This window comes from Sturnira hondurensis, unplaced genomic scaffold (assembly GCF_014824575.4).
Source record: "Sturnira hondurensis isolate 20B ecotype Veracruz unplaced genomic scaffold, ASM1482457v3 Scaffold0003090, whole genome shotgun sequence".
Lineage (NCBI taxonomy): Eukaryota > Metazoa > Chordata > Mammalia > Chiroptera > Phyllostomidae > Sturnira > Sturnira hondurensis.
In genome coordinates, this window is record NW_028075721.1 from 3288169 (window position 1) to 3304730 (window position 16562).

The following is a 16562-nucleotide window of genomic DNA, read 5'->3' on the forward strand; positions in this document are numbered from 1 at the left end:
GGAATAGAGGAGCCGGCCCAGAAAGAGATTCTTTTCTCAGGCTACCTCAGCTCTCTTTGCCTTCCTGGGCCTCAGTCATCCCGTCTGTCAAGTGGGGACGTCCATTTGACTGTGTGTGCGGCTCCTGGGCAGTGGTGGAAGGAGAAAGTGCTTGGACCGATTGGAAGCACCCTCAGGAAGTCCCAGGAGAGGACCTTAAGTGTCTCCAGAGATTTGGAGCGTTTCTCCATGCAGCTGCCTGATGGCCCACCTATCCCTTGTCAGATATGGGGACATTGATCACCGTGGCAGTGGCCTCCACGCACCTGCCTCGCAGCCCAGCTACCTTCATTTGCCTCCTCTTCTGCTTGGTCGCTTGGCTTCAGGGTGAAGGCCAAGTTCACAGGCGTGGAATGCTACCAGGTGAAGGTGCTCTGCAGGAATCTGCCATCCGAGGGCCATGGGTCCCAGGGAGGTCATGGTCTCTTTCTCCTGCTTCCCCTCGGTGCTGAGGGCGCCTCTCTGACTCCCATCGCCTCTCCCTGCTTGGCCTCTGCTGGGAGTCCCCTTCGTGCCACCGCTGCTGCGTCACTCAACAAGATTTGCAGCACGTGGAGCCCAGTCGCCAGCCTCCTGTGGGGTGGGATTCAACTTTCAGGCCCCGGAAGGTGTTGGGGGGCAGACAGGTCTCTCTCCTGCCCCAGAGAGCAGGCTGTGTTCACAAAACAGCTTTTGAGTAACTGGTCAAAATTGTGGAAGGCAGGACAGCCTGGAGCTACGCGGGGGCCGGCGGCCTCAGAATCCTGGGATCCATGGTGGGCCCACAGCCTACAGGGCGAGAGGGACGCGGTCTCTTTCAACCTCGCTGTCTCATTCCTGCACGCAGGACACCTCACTAATTAGACTGCGTTCCCTGTGGCCTGTCATATTCCTTTTATCTTTGCATTCCACCTTGGCCAAGTTTTAGCTGCGTGACCTTGGACGAGTGACCTAACCACCCGGGACCACAGTGTCATCATCTGTAACAAGCAGAAATGAGGCCTTGCTGAGTTATTTCGGAGATCAGAGCTAACGCATGTGGAATTCCCAGCGGCCTGCTGAGGGCCCAGGACACTCCAGTGACTCTGGAAATCCCTGTCCTGTGACGTTGTTGGGTCACCAGCGCCCAACGCCTTTCCCTGGGGGCACAATCTGGGTGTCCAACGACTGCTGGATTACTGTTTGTGCAAATTCTAAAATCTTAAAATGGGAGGTTGGAGCAGAAATTTTGAGCTGATGTCTCTTTGTTCCTTTTCACTTTGAGGAACGTGTTTCTCCTATTGAAGACTCATGGCATTGGGTGAATTGATTTCTTTCCTCTCTTGGAGGTGGAACCACATGGGTTCACTGGGTGGGCTCTTGAAGGCCGCATGTCCTTGCTTTGTTCTCTCCTGGTGCTGGGCTTGCTGCAGCCTCACCCACCTGCTCCTCGGACCCGGGATCTGAGGACGAGCCAGAGCAGAAAGCCTAATAGCCAGTCGGGGCTGTGTTCTCGCCTGAGAGATGAGGTCAGGCCACACTTGGCATTTTTAAAATGTGTTTTTCCTAACTCACCACCTCCTAACAAAGGAAGGGCCAGATCACACTCTTGTTAGCTTCAAAGAGAAATACTGATGTTTGTTCTTTTGCCTTTTTCTTGCATTGGCAAGAGATTTAGTTCTGCTTAGAGGAAACACAGATGACGCTAATGAGACCACAGTGTCTTAATTTGCATATTAGATGAGATAAATATTGAGCTAATTAGCACCTAGGATGAATTTTCATTGCCTGGGACAATTGTTCTGTGGTGAAAGTGTTCTTTGCTACTTACCCTGGAGCAAAACAATTTGAAGGGAGACTCACTTCCCCACAAGCGTTCCGAGCCAACCAGAAATCCTTGTGTCACAGGAGCCCACCTATACTGTTCCGGAACAGCTGTGGGGTTCTGCTGCCTGCTGCCAGGAAGCGTGACTCCCAGTGCAAGAATTTGGTGAGAAAGGAAAGGGGTTGTTTATTTATAGGTTCTACAGATTCGGAATAATGGCAGATTTCTGCCGTTAAGTCCCACGCTCTTGAAAACATCCCCAAACCACATAATCTTGCCCCACCTTGGCCAACCTGGGCCAGTTGCAGAACACACCAGTCAGAGGTAGCATCTTTCAGAAAAGCAGAAGTCTGCGGCTCGGCATTCAGGTCAGCGTCCAACGTTCCAGGCCTCTCCCACTAACTCATGCTTGGCTGGCAGGTCCCCCTGCACCGCTCCATCCGCTCCGCCGCAGTGTTCTCCAGGCAGGTTTCCCGGCGGGTCTCCTCCTTCTCACTCCAGCTCTTAATCCAAAACGGCGTGGCATCTTCTTGCTCCAAACCCTGTGGCACCTCCTTACACACCAGACCGCGTGGCCCAATCCCCCTGCCTCATGGCTCCTGCCTCATCGCTGCCGGGACCGCCCTTCTAGACCCTTTCAAACAGTGTGGCTGCTACCCTTCTCTCTCAGCCCACCCTTATTTTAAATGCTGGCCCAGGGCTTCCTGCGTGACCTCATATTCAGCTCCTCCTACAATGTGCTACTTTTGCCAGTTCCCCCATATCTTTTACTTTATTCGGCCTCCATCATTAGTCAGGGAAAGAGTGCCCCGTGACACCAGAGCCTGCAGCTCTGGCCTCTCGCACAGGTACTGTGTAAGCTCCCCCAGCTGTGTCATGAGCCACTGTGCAGTGTGAAAGCCACGCAGACCTTTCACCGGGGTGGCAGCACAGCTATCAACTAGCTGTCAACGTGCCATTGTTATGACAAGTATCTTAACCACCGTGTCATCCCCTGCCCCTGCCCCCATCTCCCATCCATGGGCTGCAGGGAATACCTTTTGGGGCCCCTGCTCTGCACCCTGTCTCACTCCCAGGAAACGCCGCCAGGATTCTGACTTTATAATACATCCTGGGTCCTCTCTCAAGTGAACCCTGATGCCATTGGGAAGTTGGTCTGTTCCACCCAGGATTCTGGAAGAGGGTTTGCAAAGGACAGCCTGGGCTGCACGATCATTTATTCTCATGGCAGGATGGGCTACGTAATTCGCCAGGCCCAGTGCAAAGTGAAAATGCAGGGTCCCTGGTTCAGAAATTAGTATGTTCAAGGAGGCAGTAGTAGAACCTGGAAGCAAGCGTGGCCCCCGCTGGCCAGCAGAGATCTGCCCCGCTGCACGGTCCCCACCTCAGGAAGCCCGTCCCGTTGCTGGGGGTGAGCTCGTAGAGCCAACTGGAAGGGGGAAAAGTTTTAAAGGAAATGCTATTTTATATCTAGCTTGTTTCAGTGGATGAAGTAAATCTGAATGAATGCACGTGAAATTACAGCGGTCTCCCTTGTCTGTGGAGGGTACGTTCCAAGACCCTGTCCGTGGTGGATGCCTGAAACCACGGGCAGCATGAAACCCTACAGGTTCTGTGCGTTTTCCTACACGTGCGTACCTGTGCTAAAGTCTAATCTATTAATTGGGCACAGTGAGAGAGTAGCAACAGGAACTCTTGGACGAAATGTGGGCAAATAGGGGCCACATCCTGACCTGACAAGCTCAAGGGAGGCCCGCATGGGGGCGCCCTATGAACTCAGAGACTGACAGTAACTGCATAGGATGGTCTGAAACGAAAACTTCCTAGTGCAGAGTGAGTCACTGCGGGTAGTCATGTCCTAGGCCAGTATCTTCCCTGACAAAGGTCAGCCTTTACCTTAACTGACCCTGTCTGTTGTCTTTTTGCATCTCCAGTAGCGTAGTTTTAGAAGGCCAGAGTGACCCTTCTTTGCTGTCTTCTTCCCCTTCCACCACTTCGTGGGCTGTAGGTGTTCGCTGTTAACTGCCCCACCCCACCAATGTAACACAAATACGCGTCTACCCATTTCACTTTGTATTCCATTCGCCTCCTTGGCTTTTCCCCCACCTCCCTAACCTGTTACCAGTGGAGTTCACGTGACTCCTTACATCTTCTCTGACTGTGGTGCGTAAAAGAAGTGGACTCCATCCAGATTTTCCTTCCCAGCAGTTGTCATCAGTTTGGCTCAGATAAGGTCATAAAGATATCTGTGGGTTTGGGTGTTTCTTACATCGACATTAACAATGAAATAGAACAGTTATAACAACATACTGTGATCAAAGTTATAGCAATGACCTTGGGGCCATTATTAAGTAAAATGAAGGTGACTTGAACACAAACACCATGGTACCGTGACAGCCAGTCCCATAATCGAGGTGGCTGCTATGTGACAAATGTGCAGGTCACATGTACAGCACGCGGCTACCTTGGACAAAGGGATGGTCCATGTCCTGGGCTGGACAGTATGGGACAGGACGGGGTGGCCCAAGATTTCATCAGGCTGCTAAGAACAGCATGCAATTCAAAACGTATCGATCATTTATTTCTGGAAGTTTCCGTGTAATATTATCAGACTTCGGTTGACTGGGTTACTGAGGCCATGGAGAGTGAAACCGAGGATAAGGGGCAGCTGCTGTCAATGGAAAAACAAGTCATGCTCAGCCCCAGCCTGGCCGGGGCTCGCCTGCCTGCCGTCCTCTTCACACCTGTTTGTGTCTGTGTTTTCACTGATCACTGGCTAGAGCACTCCAGTCCCTCCTCCCACATTTTCCAGAAATGCCTCCCCACCTTCCTCAATGCTTGCTCAAGTTTCAACTCCCAAGTGTTAAGCTTTGCTCTGCCTTTTGTATTTTAATTGCTTTCTCTTTTGCTCTTAATGAGCAATCAGGGCCGTTTCTTCGTGGAGGACCTGCTGGAGAATTTTAAGCAGAGCGTGTGCATATGAAAGGAGCAGATGAAACTGGCATTGTCTTGTGTGATTAGCTGTGAGGAGGCCTGGGATAGCCATCTATCTAAGGGAAAATGCCCACTTAACTCGCAGCCTTAATCCGTCGGAAATGTCAAGTGCTCAGCTACATGCTTTGTGGCAGCAGAAGAGAAGATTGGAAGGAGGGTTGGGGAGACTACAGCCACCATGAGGGTTGGAGGGGGACAGAAAAGGAGCCTAGATAGTTGTGTGTCCTGGGGTGGTTGGTAGTGTGTACCTGTGCCGAGTGCCCAGCTCGGCCCGTCAGAATGAACTCCCTAAGAACAAGGAGGCGAGATACGAAGGCCGAAGTATTGTGTGCTAAATGAGGAGAAGCCATAAACCCATCATTATGGGATAAGGACCAGTATTTGTGTGAGACACACTGCATTTTAGGATTGCCTGAGAGAAATGGTCTTTTTTCCTTTTTTGCCCCAGACTTTCTTTGCCTTTGGAGATTCCTAATGTTGTCAGTGGGTGTTTGTTTCTTTGCGTTTCTGTATTTTTCTACAGCCACCCTGGCGGCCCGCACTCAGTCGGCTGCCAGTGCCTGCCCGCGGGGTGAGTGACAGAGAGGTGGGAAGCCATCACACGAGTCTCCTCCCTGAAGGAGGGGAAACCCTGCGCTTTCAATTAGTGCCTTTCCTCCTGCCTGGAAGGCCTCGGGTGTGACAAAGGCATCGGTTACAAAGGGATGTGGGGAATTGTCCTAGCAGCTCCACAGATGTCGCACATGTCCCAAGCTCTCAGAGACAGCTGAGCTCAATGATAGGAGACGTGCCTGCGTGTCTGTGTCATTTGTAAAAAAAATCCTCACCCAGGATATGTTTATTGATGTTAGAGAAAGAGGCAGGGAGAGAGAGAGAGAAACAGCAGTCAGCGGCCTCCCATGCGTGCCCCTACCGAGGGGTTGAACCCACAACCTAGGAATGGGCCCGGACCGAGGATCGAATCCACAACCTTTTGGTGTATGGAACGGTGCTCAACCAGCCGACTCCCCTGGGTAGAGTGTGTCTGTGTCATTTTTACGGGGCTTCCTGTGCTCTGAAGGGCCAATTTGCCAGCTTAGAGCTATAACAGCCATTGTCCCAACTGGGGAGAGGACCTTCAAGCCTTAGTAGCCTACTTAGGTCAGACTGAGCAAGTATAATGCCAAACTGCAACAGTGTGTAAGGGTAAGCTCCCTGCTCTCACCACCCCAAAGCTCCCCAAAAATGATTTGCTTCTTTCAAAAGGGAAGGGCCGGACATTTAATAGGTCTGAGTATTATTCTCTGCTGTCCTCCAGAGATGAGGTTGAGTGACCACGTCGCGTGTCTTCGCGCATGTGCACGTGTGCTTTGGCGGGCTTGGCGGTGTTCTGCTTGGCCCATTCCTTGACAATCTGAGCGTGTCGTGCTCTTAGACGTCACTGTGGGCCATCCTGCTAGTCTTCTGGGCCTGGCATCACAAACTGTCACAGACGGAGTGGCTTAACAATGGGAATGCACTTTCTCACACTTCTGGAGGCTGGAGGTGGAGATCAAGGTGTCAGCAGGACTGGGTTCTTCTGAGGCCGTGTTCCATGGCCTGTAGGTGACCGCCTCCTTGTTTTGTCCTCTTGTGGCCCTTTTTTTCTGTGCTCGTGCATCTCTGGTGTCTCTTCTGTGCCCGATCTTCTTTTCTTATGGGGCCCACCCAAGGCACCACATTCTGACCTACCTCTTTGAAAGCCCCATCCGGGGATGAGGGCTTCAACACGCAAATTTGGGGGGACCGAATTCATCCTGTAACAATTACAGGCGTACCTCAGGAATATTCTGGGCTCTCTTCCAGGCCACCACAGTCAAGCGAGTGGTAATCTTTTCCTGGTGGAGGGTCTTGCCCTCAGTTTGTAAAAAATGCAGTTTCTGTGAAGCATGAGAAAGCAAGATATGCCTCTATCAGGGCCCTTCCCTTCGCATTTCCAAGTGTGGGTTGTTCAGGCTCCGCGATGAATTGAAGGCTTTTGAAGAGACTGGAGGGAGAAGGATGGAGACGAGTCTCTTCCTTTATCACTTGCCCCCGCTGCTTGTCCTGTGGGTGCAGTCCCCATGGGGCCTGGCATTACAGGGTGAGCCGGCACACGCCTGGGCTCTTTCTGCTCCCCTCTTGCCAGGGCAGGTGCTCATGAGACCCTCTTTTGCTAAATTTTACTCTTTGGTTAAATGTTGTTATCAAAGTTTCATTGGTGATGGCAGACATATATAAGGGGGTGGGAGTGAAAATATGGAGACTCTGGGGGATGCTAGGGCTCGTCAGTATTTTGTTTTGAAATTTTGGTCCTTGATCCATCACCCCTTCTGCCTGTCTCCTGCCCCCTCCCAAGGGTGCACCTTCTGAAAGGCCTCTGACAAGGAGAGGAAGGTAGATCCCAGCAGGACACTGGCTTGTGCCCAGGTCCCTGGCTTTCCCCAGCTCAGCACTGCCCACTGGCTGTTGCCGGGCCACTTGGACCTCTTGGTTTGCAATCAGGAAGGGAGGGCCAGGAAGTGCCTCATCCCCCGTCAGGTCTGGGTCCATGCCAGGACTTTTCATAGCTTCTTACTGCCAGGGAAGGTTTGGGGGTGGCCACCCCCCCACTCCGCCCCAGAGCCTACTCCCCCAGCACTCCCAGACCAGTGCATCAGGCATCTGTGTTCTGTCCAGCTTCCGAAGGCCACTCGCATGGCACTCCTCATCCGTGGAGGCCCCGAATAGCTGTTCTTAGTGGGGACTTTCCCCTCNCAGGTCCCTGGCTTTCCCCAGCTCAGCACTGCCCACTGGCTGTTGCCGGGCCACTTGGACCTCTTGGTTTGCAATCAGGAAGGGAGGGCCAGGAAGTGCCTCATCCCCCGTCAGGTCTGGGTCCATGCCAGGACTTTTCATAGCTTCTCACTGCCGGGGAAGGTTTGGGGGCGGCCACCGCCCCTCCCCGCCCCGCCCCACCCCGGAGCCCACTCCCCCAGCACTCCCAGACCAGTGCGTCAGGCATCTGTGTTCTGTCCAGCTTCCGAAGGCCACTCGCATGGCACTCCTCATCCGTGGAGGCCCCGAATAGCTGTTCTCAGTGGGGACTTTCCCCTCTGCTTCTCTTCTCCCAAAGAGGTAACAGTTCATGCTTGAAGAAGTCAGACCTATGAGAAAAAGAGCAGAGGAGGAAAAGCAGGCTCCCGCTACTTCCACAATAAAGCTCTTCCTTTAAGATGTGCCCATGCCCCTTCCAAGAAGCCTGCATCACTATCCAGGCACACTGATCTTGGAGCACTACAGAGCTCCCAGCAGTACCTGCAGGACAGCCCTGCTTATTCTGGGCAGACACTGTTTGGAGCAGAGCCTCTGGCCTTGGACCTGACCTTCAGAACCCAGCATGGAGCTGGGCATACACAGTCACTCAGCACGTATGTGTCCAATGAGCAGGATGAAATGAACATCTGGTAACAAAGCTCTTCCCCCTTGCACATCAGGTCTGACTACTTTGGGAAGGCCACCTCTAACTAGAGATCACTCTCGCCTCTGTGTAGCCCTTTATGTTTGCATAAGTTTTATATGTGTAGTATGTGGTAATCACGTATGGTTGTTTACAGCTCACTCTACCCCCGCCCTAGCAGACTATGACCCATTCTCGGGGTTCCCCAAGCCTAGAACTAAGTGTGGCCGCATAAAGTATGACACAGCATGACTGTTGAACTGAATTGTACTTCCGTGGGAAGAGAAATGATCCTGTTGTCTCAAGCAGGCTGGATCTGGCTTTGGCTCATTGGGAAGCAATTATTTAATTTATTCTCTCATTATGTATGGGGCAAGTGTTACGCTGAGGCATGGTCCTGAGTGCTATAAATGAAATATACATGTGTGTTTGTGGAGTTACTTCCATGGACAGGCAACTTTCGAAGAGGTCACCTCTCTGCACCCTGCCTGAGTGGGGTCAGGGGTCATGCCTGGTGTGTTCACTGCTCGGTTCCCAGGGCCTAGACTAGTGACCGGCCCACAAGGCACTTTCTCGTATTCATAGAATGAATGAGTGAGCCCCATGTGGGACTTCTTTATGGAGAAGTTAGTCACTTGTCGAAGGCCACTCAGCTGTTGCCCGGCAGAGTCACGATTCAAATCTGGTCTCTTTGTGTCTCCGTGTCCCCGTGTTGTCTCTTCATTTTCAGAGGTGACACTGTCTCTATTGTTACCAACTGAGGGCGCAGATGCTGTCATAGGAAAGGAGCCATGAAAATGACCCAGAAAGAGCTCTGGGTGGGACTGGAGGAAGAGTGGGTTGTTAGTAATCTTACAATAATTAGTACTATGGGTTTTTTCTGTGGAATATCAGAGGAGGACCCAAAGAGAAGACGGTAGTTCACCGGGTAGTTCTGGTAGGATTGGAGATCTGTAAGCTTCACGTGATGGTCAGCTGGTCAGCAACGGCACCCGAGTGATGGGCACTGGAGGACAGGCCCCTCGTATTCGCCTGAGGAGTTAAGCAAAGTGAAACTGAGCGCCTAGTCGGGGTCTGGATCCTGGAATGGACAGGCGTGTCCTGTACTCACGTTCCACCCAGGGAAGCAGAACCAGCCTTATAATTTGGCCTTGTGGTGGGATGACGATCACTGAACTCCCCAGTTGCTTGGGGTCCTTTACCCGTGTGGTAGTGGTGTTTATTACCTGGCTATTTCTCTGGGAGAGCGTCCCAGATTTGAGGGTGCTTGTTGGCCGAGGTCTGATGAATGGGGCCTTTGTTTTCCACCCAAATAATCATCTCTAGATGAGTAGGAACTCAGCGCCTGCTATTAACCCAGAGCTAGGAGAAATGAAAACTCTTGATCTGTGATTGATCAGCCATTAAAGTCACAGCGTGGGTCGTCTCCGCGCTCCGTCTGGTTTTGTTTTGTTCAGTACTTGCCGAATTGGCTGAAATGGCACTCCTTCATTGAAGACATGTGGGAAATGCTTCTTGATGATTTATGGCACGGAGGGTCCAGTTTGTGGGATAAATAACAGGTACCCTCTTGGGAGCATCAAAATGACATCGTTGTGGAATATTTACGCTCACGAGTAGCTCAAGAGGTCGCTCCTGTGCTGATGGCTCAGCAGTGGCTGTCATAGCTTGAGCAGCAGGTTATGATGTCAGCCTCTGGCATGTAGATGTTCCCTGACCTTTTATGGAAAAGCAAGAGGGAAGACAGCTTCTCACTTACTTACCCCCAGTGACGCGCCTGCTGTTGTAGAAACTGTCATGCATCTATTGAATTCCACTGCAAAGGGCCGTGATTAGCCCATTCTGCAGATGGGGAGCTCAACCTGGAGACGAGAGCTCCAGCGAGTTGTCCCACCACATGGCTTGTCCATGGTGTCACTGGATTGCTCTGGTTGGTGTCTCTTTTCTCTGTCACCCGTCTTCCTGCTAGGCTTCCTAGGTCTCCTTGCTGGTTTTTCAAGAAGGCTCGTTCTTGTGCATTTTTTTTATGCCAGTTGGGAAGAAGAAGGATTGAGAAAGAGCTGGGTCTGATCTGGTGTATGTGGGCTCCCGTAAGCCTCTCATCCCCCTCCCTCTGCAGGCCTGATTTAGAAAGACCCCCAGGAAGCCAAGTAACAGGGCTGAGTGGGGGTGGGAGCAGCGACTGTCACTAACCATCAGCCCCTGTGCCTTTGTGGGCTCGCTCCTTTAACTTGCAGAACAACCCCATGTGGCGTATACTGTTCCTCGCATTGTACAGAGGATGAAATGGAGACGTGACAGTGATAAATGAGTTACCCAATATCGTTTGATAACCAAGAGGGGAGGCAGGGACCGGAAGCCACTAGCATCTGACTCCAAAATCCATACTTCTCCTATTAGGTCACCATGTCTCTTAGTTGGGAGCAAATGGGAAAGTGAAGAGACAGTCTGAGGGAATGTGGACAAGTGGGGGTGACGGTAAACGAGCGGCTGTGTTGGGAGGGGCAGGGTGTGGAGGAGGCCACGCGGTGTGAGGGGAGTGAAGGCACAGGGCCTTGGGGGCCATGCCAGTCCGTGGTGAGCTCACCGTCGTGGTTGGCCAATGTGCTGGGAGGGCCAGACTCCAGGTTTGCGTGGGACATTGGAGAAGGTTGAGCTGAAGGTAATGGGTGGGTGTCCTCTCTTTGAGATTTCCATGCACCTTATACATGAAATAAAAAAGGTGAAACAATCATCATATTTGCCCTGAATATTCTCTTCACCATCTCTGCCTTCCTTCTAGTATCTGGAGACGGGGGGAGGGGGTTGTTTGTTTTGTTCTGTCTTATGAGGACGGTAGTAAAGCCAGGGTTGGCTAAGGTGAGACACATCTACTCCACTTTGAAAAGTGTCACCAAGGAAGCAGGAAAGTCTGTTTTATGTCCTGCTGTTGCTGACCTCTGGGACAAAGTGGCCACCATCAAGACTAGTTAACGGAGGAAGGGGGACATGTCATAGTGTCACACAGGGTGTGTCCTATCTCCACACTATGGGCTTTTGATAGCACATGGGAGGGAAGTGATTCCTGCCAGTGACAGGTTTAAACATGTACAGGGCTGAGGTCAGAGCAGAGGTTTGCCCCAGAGGTCTTGTTGGGGCCATCGTTCCTGAGGTCAGCCTACAAGCCCCAGGACCTCGCAGGCTGGGTGTAGAATAAGCCAGCAATGAATAAGAAGCAGACTTCAAGAGTTAGGAACATGGTTGCTGAGGCCAGCAGTGGACAGCCCAGTCCCAACTGACTACAAGGAACAAGTCTCAGGGGCATCTATTCATTCACTGAAGGCCTGTTTACTCAGGGCCTACTTGAGAGGGGGTGAAGGTAAACTCATTGCCCCGTTAGAGCTCACATTCGTGGAGCTGGCAGTCGGGACCAGAACTGGACTGCAACTTCAGGAGATTAGCAGACATTCCCTAGAGCAGTGCTTTTCATGGGGGGGTGGGGGGGGCGGGGCTTATTACAATTCAGATCCTGGCTCCCTAAGTCTGAAGTGGCATCCAGCCTTCTGCATTTCTACCAAGTCCCAGGTGCCCCTGAGGCTGTGGTCCTGGCCCTCACTGAAGCTTAGGCCCCAGCCCACTGTGTTTTCCATTTGGTCTATTGGGTTTGTGTGTGAAAGAGCATGAATCGAGTCTTCCCGAGTGTGAACTTGAGCATGTGCAATAAACCCATTCATCATCTTGAGGAAGATGCTAGAGATAAGATCCCCTCTTAGTGTAGATAGAGACCTTGAGAGGCCCAGGCCCCTGCATCTCAGAGTCAAGGTTCTCTTGCCGGGAGCAGGACAGATTGTGGGAATCGGCCTTATCGCAGCTTGATATTCTGCTTTGGCTGGATTTCGGGGGCTGCCCCCAACTGGGTGGAACTTGAACGTGGTCCAAATTTATGACACTTCTTTTTTTTATCACTTTGATTGTTTGCAAGCAGCCCTGCAATCCACAATTTGTTCTCTGTGTTTCCATGTAAACGCATTTGTCTGCAGGCCATGAATGATTCTGGGATCATAGACACATGTATATTCTCCATCATTTCGGGAACATTTCCAGATCCGTCCCCATCTCAGCCACACGTGTCTGCCACTTCTAGTCCTCGAACTACCAGTTAGGTGCTGGGGCTTAAGCAGCTTCCAAACATCCGGCTGAGGGAATCTTGGCTTCCTACATGAGCTTCATTGTTTCTTCACTGTGACCCAGGGGTCCCCAACCTCTGGGCCTCGGACTGGTGCCAGCCTGGGGCTTATTAGGAAGCGGGCTGCACAGGAGGCAGTGAGCTTAAATGTAATGCGCTTGAATCATCCCCTCTTACCCTGGGCCATAGAAAAAGTGTCTTCCATAAAACCAGTCCCTGGTGTCAAAAGGCTGGGGACCACTGCTGTGACCAATAACACAGGAGCTGCAAGGGCGAGGACATCAGAGTGGGGAGCTGAAGAACGGCCTCCGAGAATCGGAACTGCACTTTAGTGGAGGCATCTCGTCAGTCCCCCCAGTAAATGCTGCAAAGTGGAGAGCTAGGTAGGACCTCTGAGTGAGGGTGGGGAGAGAAGCAATGGAGCGCGCAGGCTATCAGGAAAGGGTTTCTAGGCCTTGATGCAGAATGAGGAGCAGAAGGCACAGGCCTTTCCCATCTGGCCAGAGATCGCCGGCTTCTGCTGGTGCAGGAGGTCCCAGAAGGATGAAGTTTCTTTGGGGGGAGAGTGGGCTGACCCATACCCCGCCAGCTGAGGCAGATGTGTCCCTGAGTCCAAACACTGCAGTCTTGGGCAAATGCGATTTACTCTAACACGTGAGCTACAAAGAGAGTAATTATTTACTCATCTGGGGCCTTGAGACATTCACCCTCTGCTGTTTCTTCACTCCAGCGCCATTACCTCTGGGCTGCCCACCTGTCCCCTGCCAAGTGGGCGTGTAACTGAATGACGGTGCCATTCTCTGGCTCCCTGCCAAAAAAAGGGGAAGCTGAACCTGGGGCGTGGAGGGGGAAAAATATACTGTTTGGTGAACTTTCTTTGTTCAAAAAGTTTGGAGAGAATGGAGTTGGCCATTTCGGAGCACCATGCGAAGCAGCACCCACTGACTGTCTTTCTCCAACGAATGCAGTAACCACAGTAACCGTAGCGCAAACCTGTGGTTAAAGGGCCGGAGAGCCTTCGCTTTCCGCAGAGTGGGGGGCTGATAATTGCCATGCGGTGTGACACCCGCTCCAAGTATCAATAGCATTTCCCTTTCTGTACCCACGTTACTTTTTAAACTCACCCAACAGTGCCAGTTTCAAGCTTTTGCTTCTTGTGGTTGCTGGAAACTCGACACAAAAAGCCCGTTTTCTTTTTTGTCTCTCCCTTTATTAGGCCTGCTAAAAGCAGACCTAATTAAATTGCTGCATGTCCCAGGAAGTCTGCAGAGAATTTTAATGTCGGAGGCAGCTAAGGGAAGATTGTATATCCCCGCCCCACCCAGGTTAAACACCAGCCACCTTCACCAACCTGCTGAATTTTAGGCCGACGGCGTGGTCTCCTAGGAAAGCACACCGTTGGCGATCCTGCAGGGGGGACCTTGTTGGAGTGACCCACTGATAGTGACTGCGGGCAGTTCCTGCAGTTTTGTGTCGGACACCACGGAGTGTGGGCTCACTCCCGGGCTCGCGCATCTGCCCGGGGAGGCCTGTGAGAACAGGAACACCAGCAGTCCCGACGAAGACACTGCTTCTGCCGGCTTGGCACTTGCTGTCTAGAGTGCGGGACTCCCACCAACAAAAGGATGGAACAGAGAAAAATAAGATGGCGACCATGGTGAACGCTGCTTTGAGGGTGAATGGTGAGGACTGATGCCTTTCCGGAGGACCAGGGGAGCGTCTGGAAAAAGTGGGACCACAACTTTCATCTGTAAAGGAAAATTTCTCGTTCTTTCAGCGTTGAAGGGCTTCTCGCACCTTTTTTTTGAATCTTCCTCTATTCTGATCCGCACTGTAGATCAACCAGCCAGGCGGAGACGACTATCCCCAGGGCACAGAGGGGCATCCGGGGCACGGGGGGCACAGTAGCGGACTGCCCCATCCAGCCCAGTCTCTGCTGCGCCCCTGGGGTTTGGCATCGTGCCTGCTGACAACAGGCAATGGTGGAGATGCTGTGTGTCTGTGTCAGCTTGTTTCTGGGGTGTGTCTCACACATTAAGTCTGACCAGACTTGGTTGTGGCTGGCCTCTTAGAGGTAGTCGAACTCCGAGTCTCTGAAATAAAATAGTTTTCAGTTGCTGCCGTCAGCTGGCCTCCTCCGATCGCCATTCTCCCGTTTGCGGATTAGTCTGCTTGAGGCTGGCAGAGGTGGGGACCTGGCTGCCTCCTGAGGGGTCCCCTATCTTTGGAGAGCTGCACACAGTAGCAAGGTCTTCTGCAGAGTGAGCTAAGAGTATCATCTGCTTGGTCACCTGTCCTCTGGGGGAAGACAGATGGAGGTAAGATTCGCCTCTCCTGGGCAGGGGAGGAGGGAAAGGATTTGGGACCTCCCCAACCCCACTGTTGGGATAGGATGGGACACATGCATCCTGCCCGAAAACACGCATTCGCTGTTAGCTGGTTTGCTCAGGGCTGAGATGTCACCCTCTCCCTCTCCGTTGAAACTAGAACTGTGCACAGAGAGGACCTGCCGTGCCCTCCGAGTGGCCTCCCAGCCAAGGAAATGGGGGAGCCCCCCGCCCACCCCCCGGCATTGTTTTCTCACTCCATGTTTCTGTGCCCACGTCATAAAACAGTGGCCGTGAATTAGACGCAGCAGGCACTGAAGGGTCCTGGGCTGGCTGGGACCTATGCCCCTGACTCTGCCGGGCTCACCGCAGTGGCTGGAGGTGAGTTGTTTCCTCTGAGCCACCAGCCCCCTTGGACATTCTGCTCCTAGACTCACTGACTCTCCAGGAAATTACAACTGGGAGTCTGAAGAGCTAGGCGCGCCTTGTTTTATTTTTTTTCAGTTATTACTGCAGATGTGCCTGGATCTCAGAAACACTATTTCAAGCAGCTACAGACGGAGCGCAGACCTGCCCATGGCAGGCTCCCAGGTAGCCCCGTGTTTGTCACAGGTGGCAGGCAGGCTCATCCTGGGGAGGGAGGATCGGCTCAGCAGAGCTGGGGAATTCACACTGCAAAATCTGCTGCTAAAAGGAGAACCCCTTTGGCTTTGAATAGGGAGTGTGATGAAATAGACCTCTCGGGAAGAAAATGTTCTCTTCCAAATATATACCTGGAAGCCTGCTGCTCCTCGACCCCATCTGGAAATATCCTTGGCTCTCAGGGAATTGGGAAACAAAGCCCCTGCTCTGCGCAAGAGAGTTTGGTTCTGTATTTGACTTATCAGGTCGTTACTAAGGTCTGCATGTGAAATAATGGCATTGTATTGCCCACTCTATGCCAGGTGTCACATACAGTGTCTCAGGTGCTCATGGAGATCCTGGCACGTGGATTTGACTGTGCCCATTCTGCAGATGAGAGAGCCGTACAATTAGGAAGAAGCTGCACAATTAGGACTCTGGATTTGCCTGCCTAGGAAGGCCATGCTTTGTGCTGAGGCCTACGGGATGGCTGGGGGGAGGGACAGTGTGGAAGGAGAAAGCCTCAGCTGCAAGCTGTAATTTGTGCTGTTAGGGATGTTCGGTGCGTAGGACAAACAAGACTAGCAGTCAAGAGCACAGGTAGAGGTGTCCAGGTGGTGAGATTTGAATTCAGATGTGAAAGAAGGACCTTAATAACTTTTGGAAGACAGATGCTGGAGATTGAATGTTTATATCCCCCCCGAATTCATGTCTTGAAACCTAATCCCCAGGATAATGGTGTGTGAGATGAGGTTTTGGGGAGGCGATTAGATCGTGGTGGTGCTCTTGTGATGGGGTGTAGAGGCCACGCAGAGAGTTTTTGTCTTCCTTCCACTGCGTGAGGACACGGCACGAGCAAAGATGGCTGTCTGTGTACCAAGGGCGTGAGTTCTAACCAGACACCAAATCTGCTGGCACCTTGATCTTCAACTTTCCTGCTACCAAAATTGCGAGAAACTAGTGTTTGTTGGTTAAGCCGCCCAGTCTGTTGTATTCTGAGCCCAAACAGACTAAGGTGGTGCACATTCCTGGCGAGACTGTCATGTGAGCAAAGTTCTAGGCCCAGGGAATATTCAGACACGGTGGGTGGACCAGTTGCGGAGAAGGGGGTGCGGTTGGACGCTTCCGGTGTAGCTGTCATAGCACTGACCCAGAGTTTCCGGCCCTGAACCCTGTGGACACTGTCGGGTAATTCTT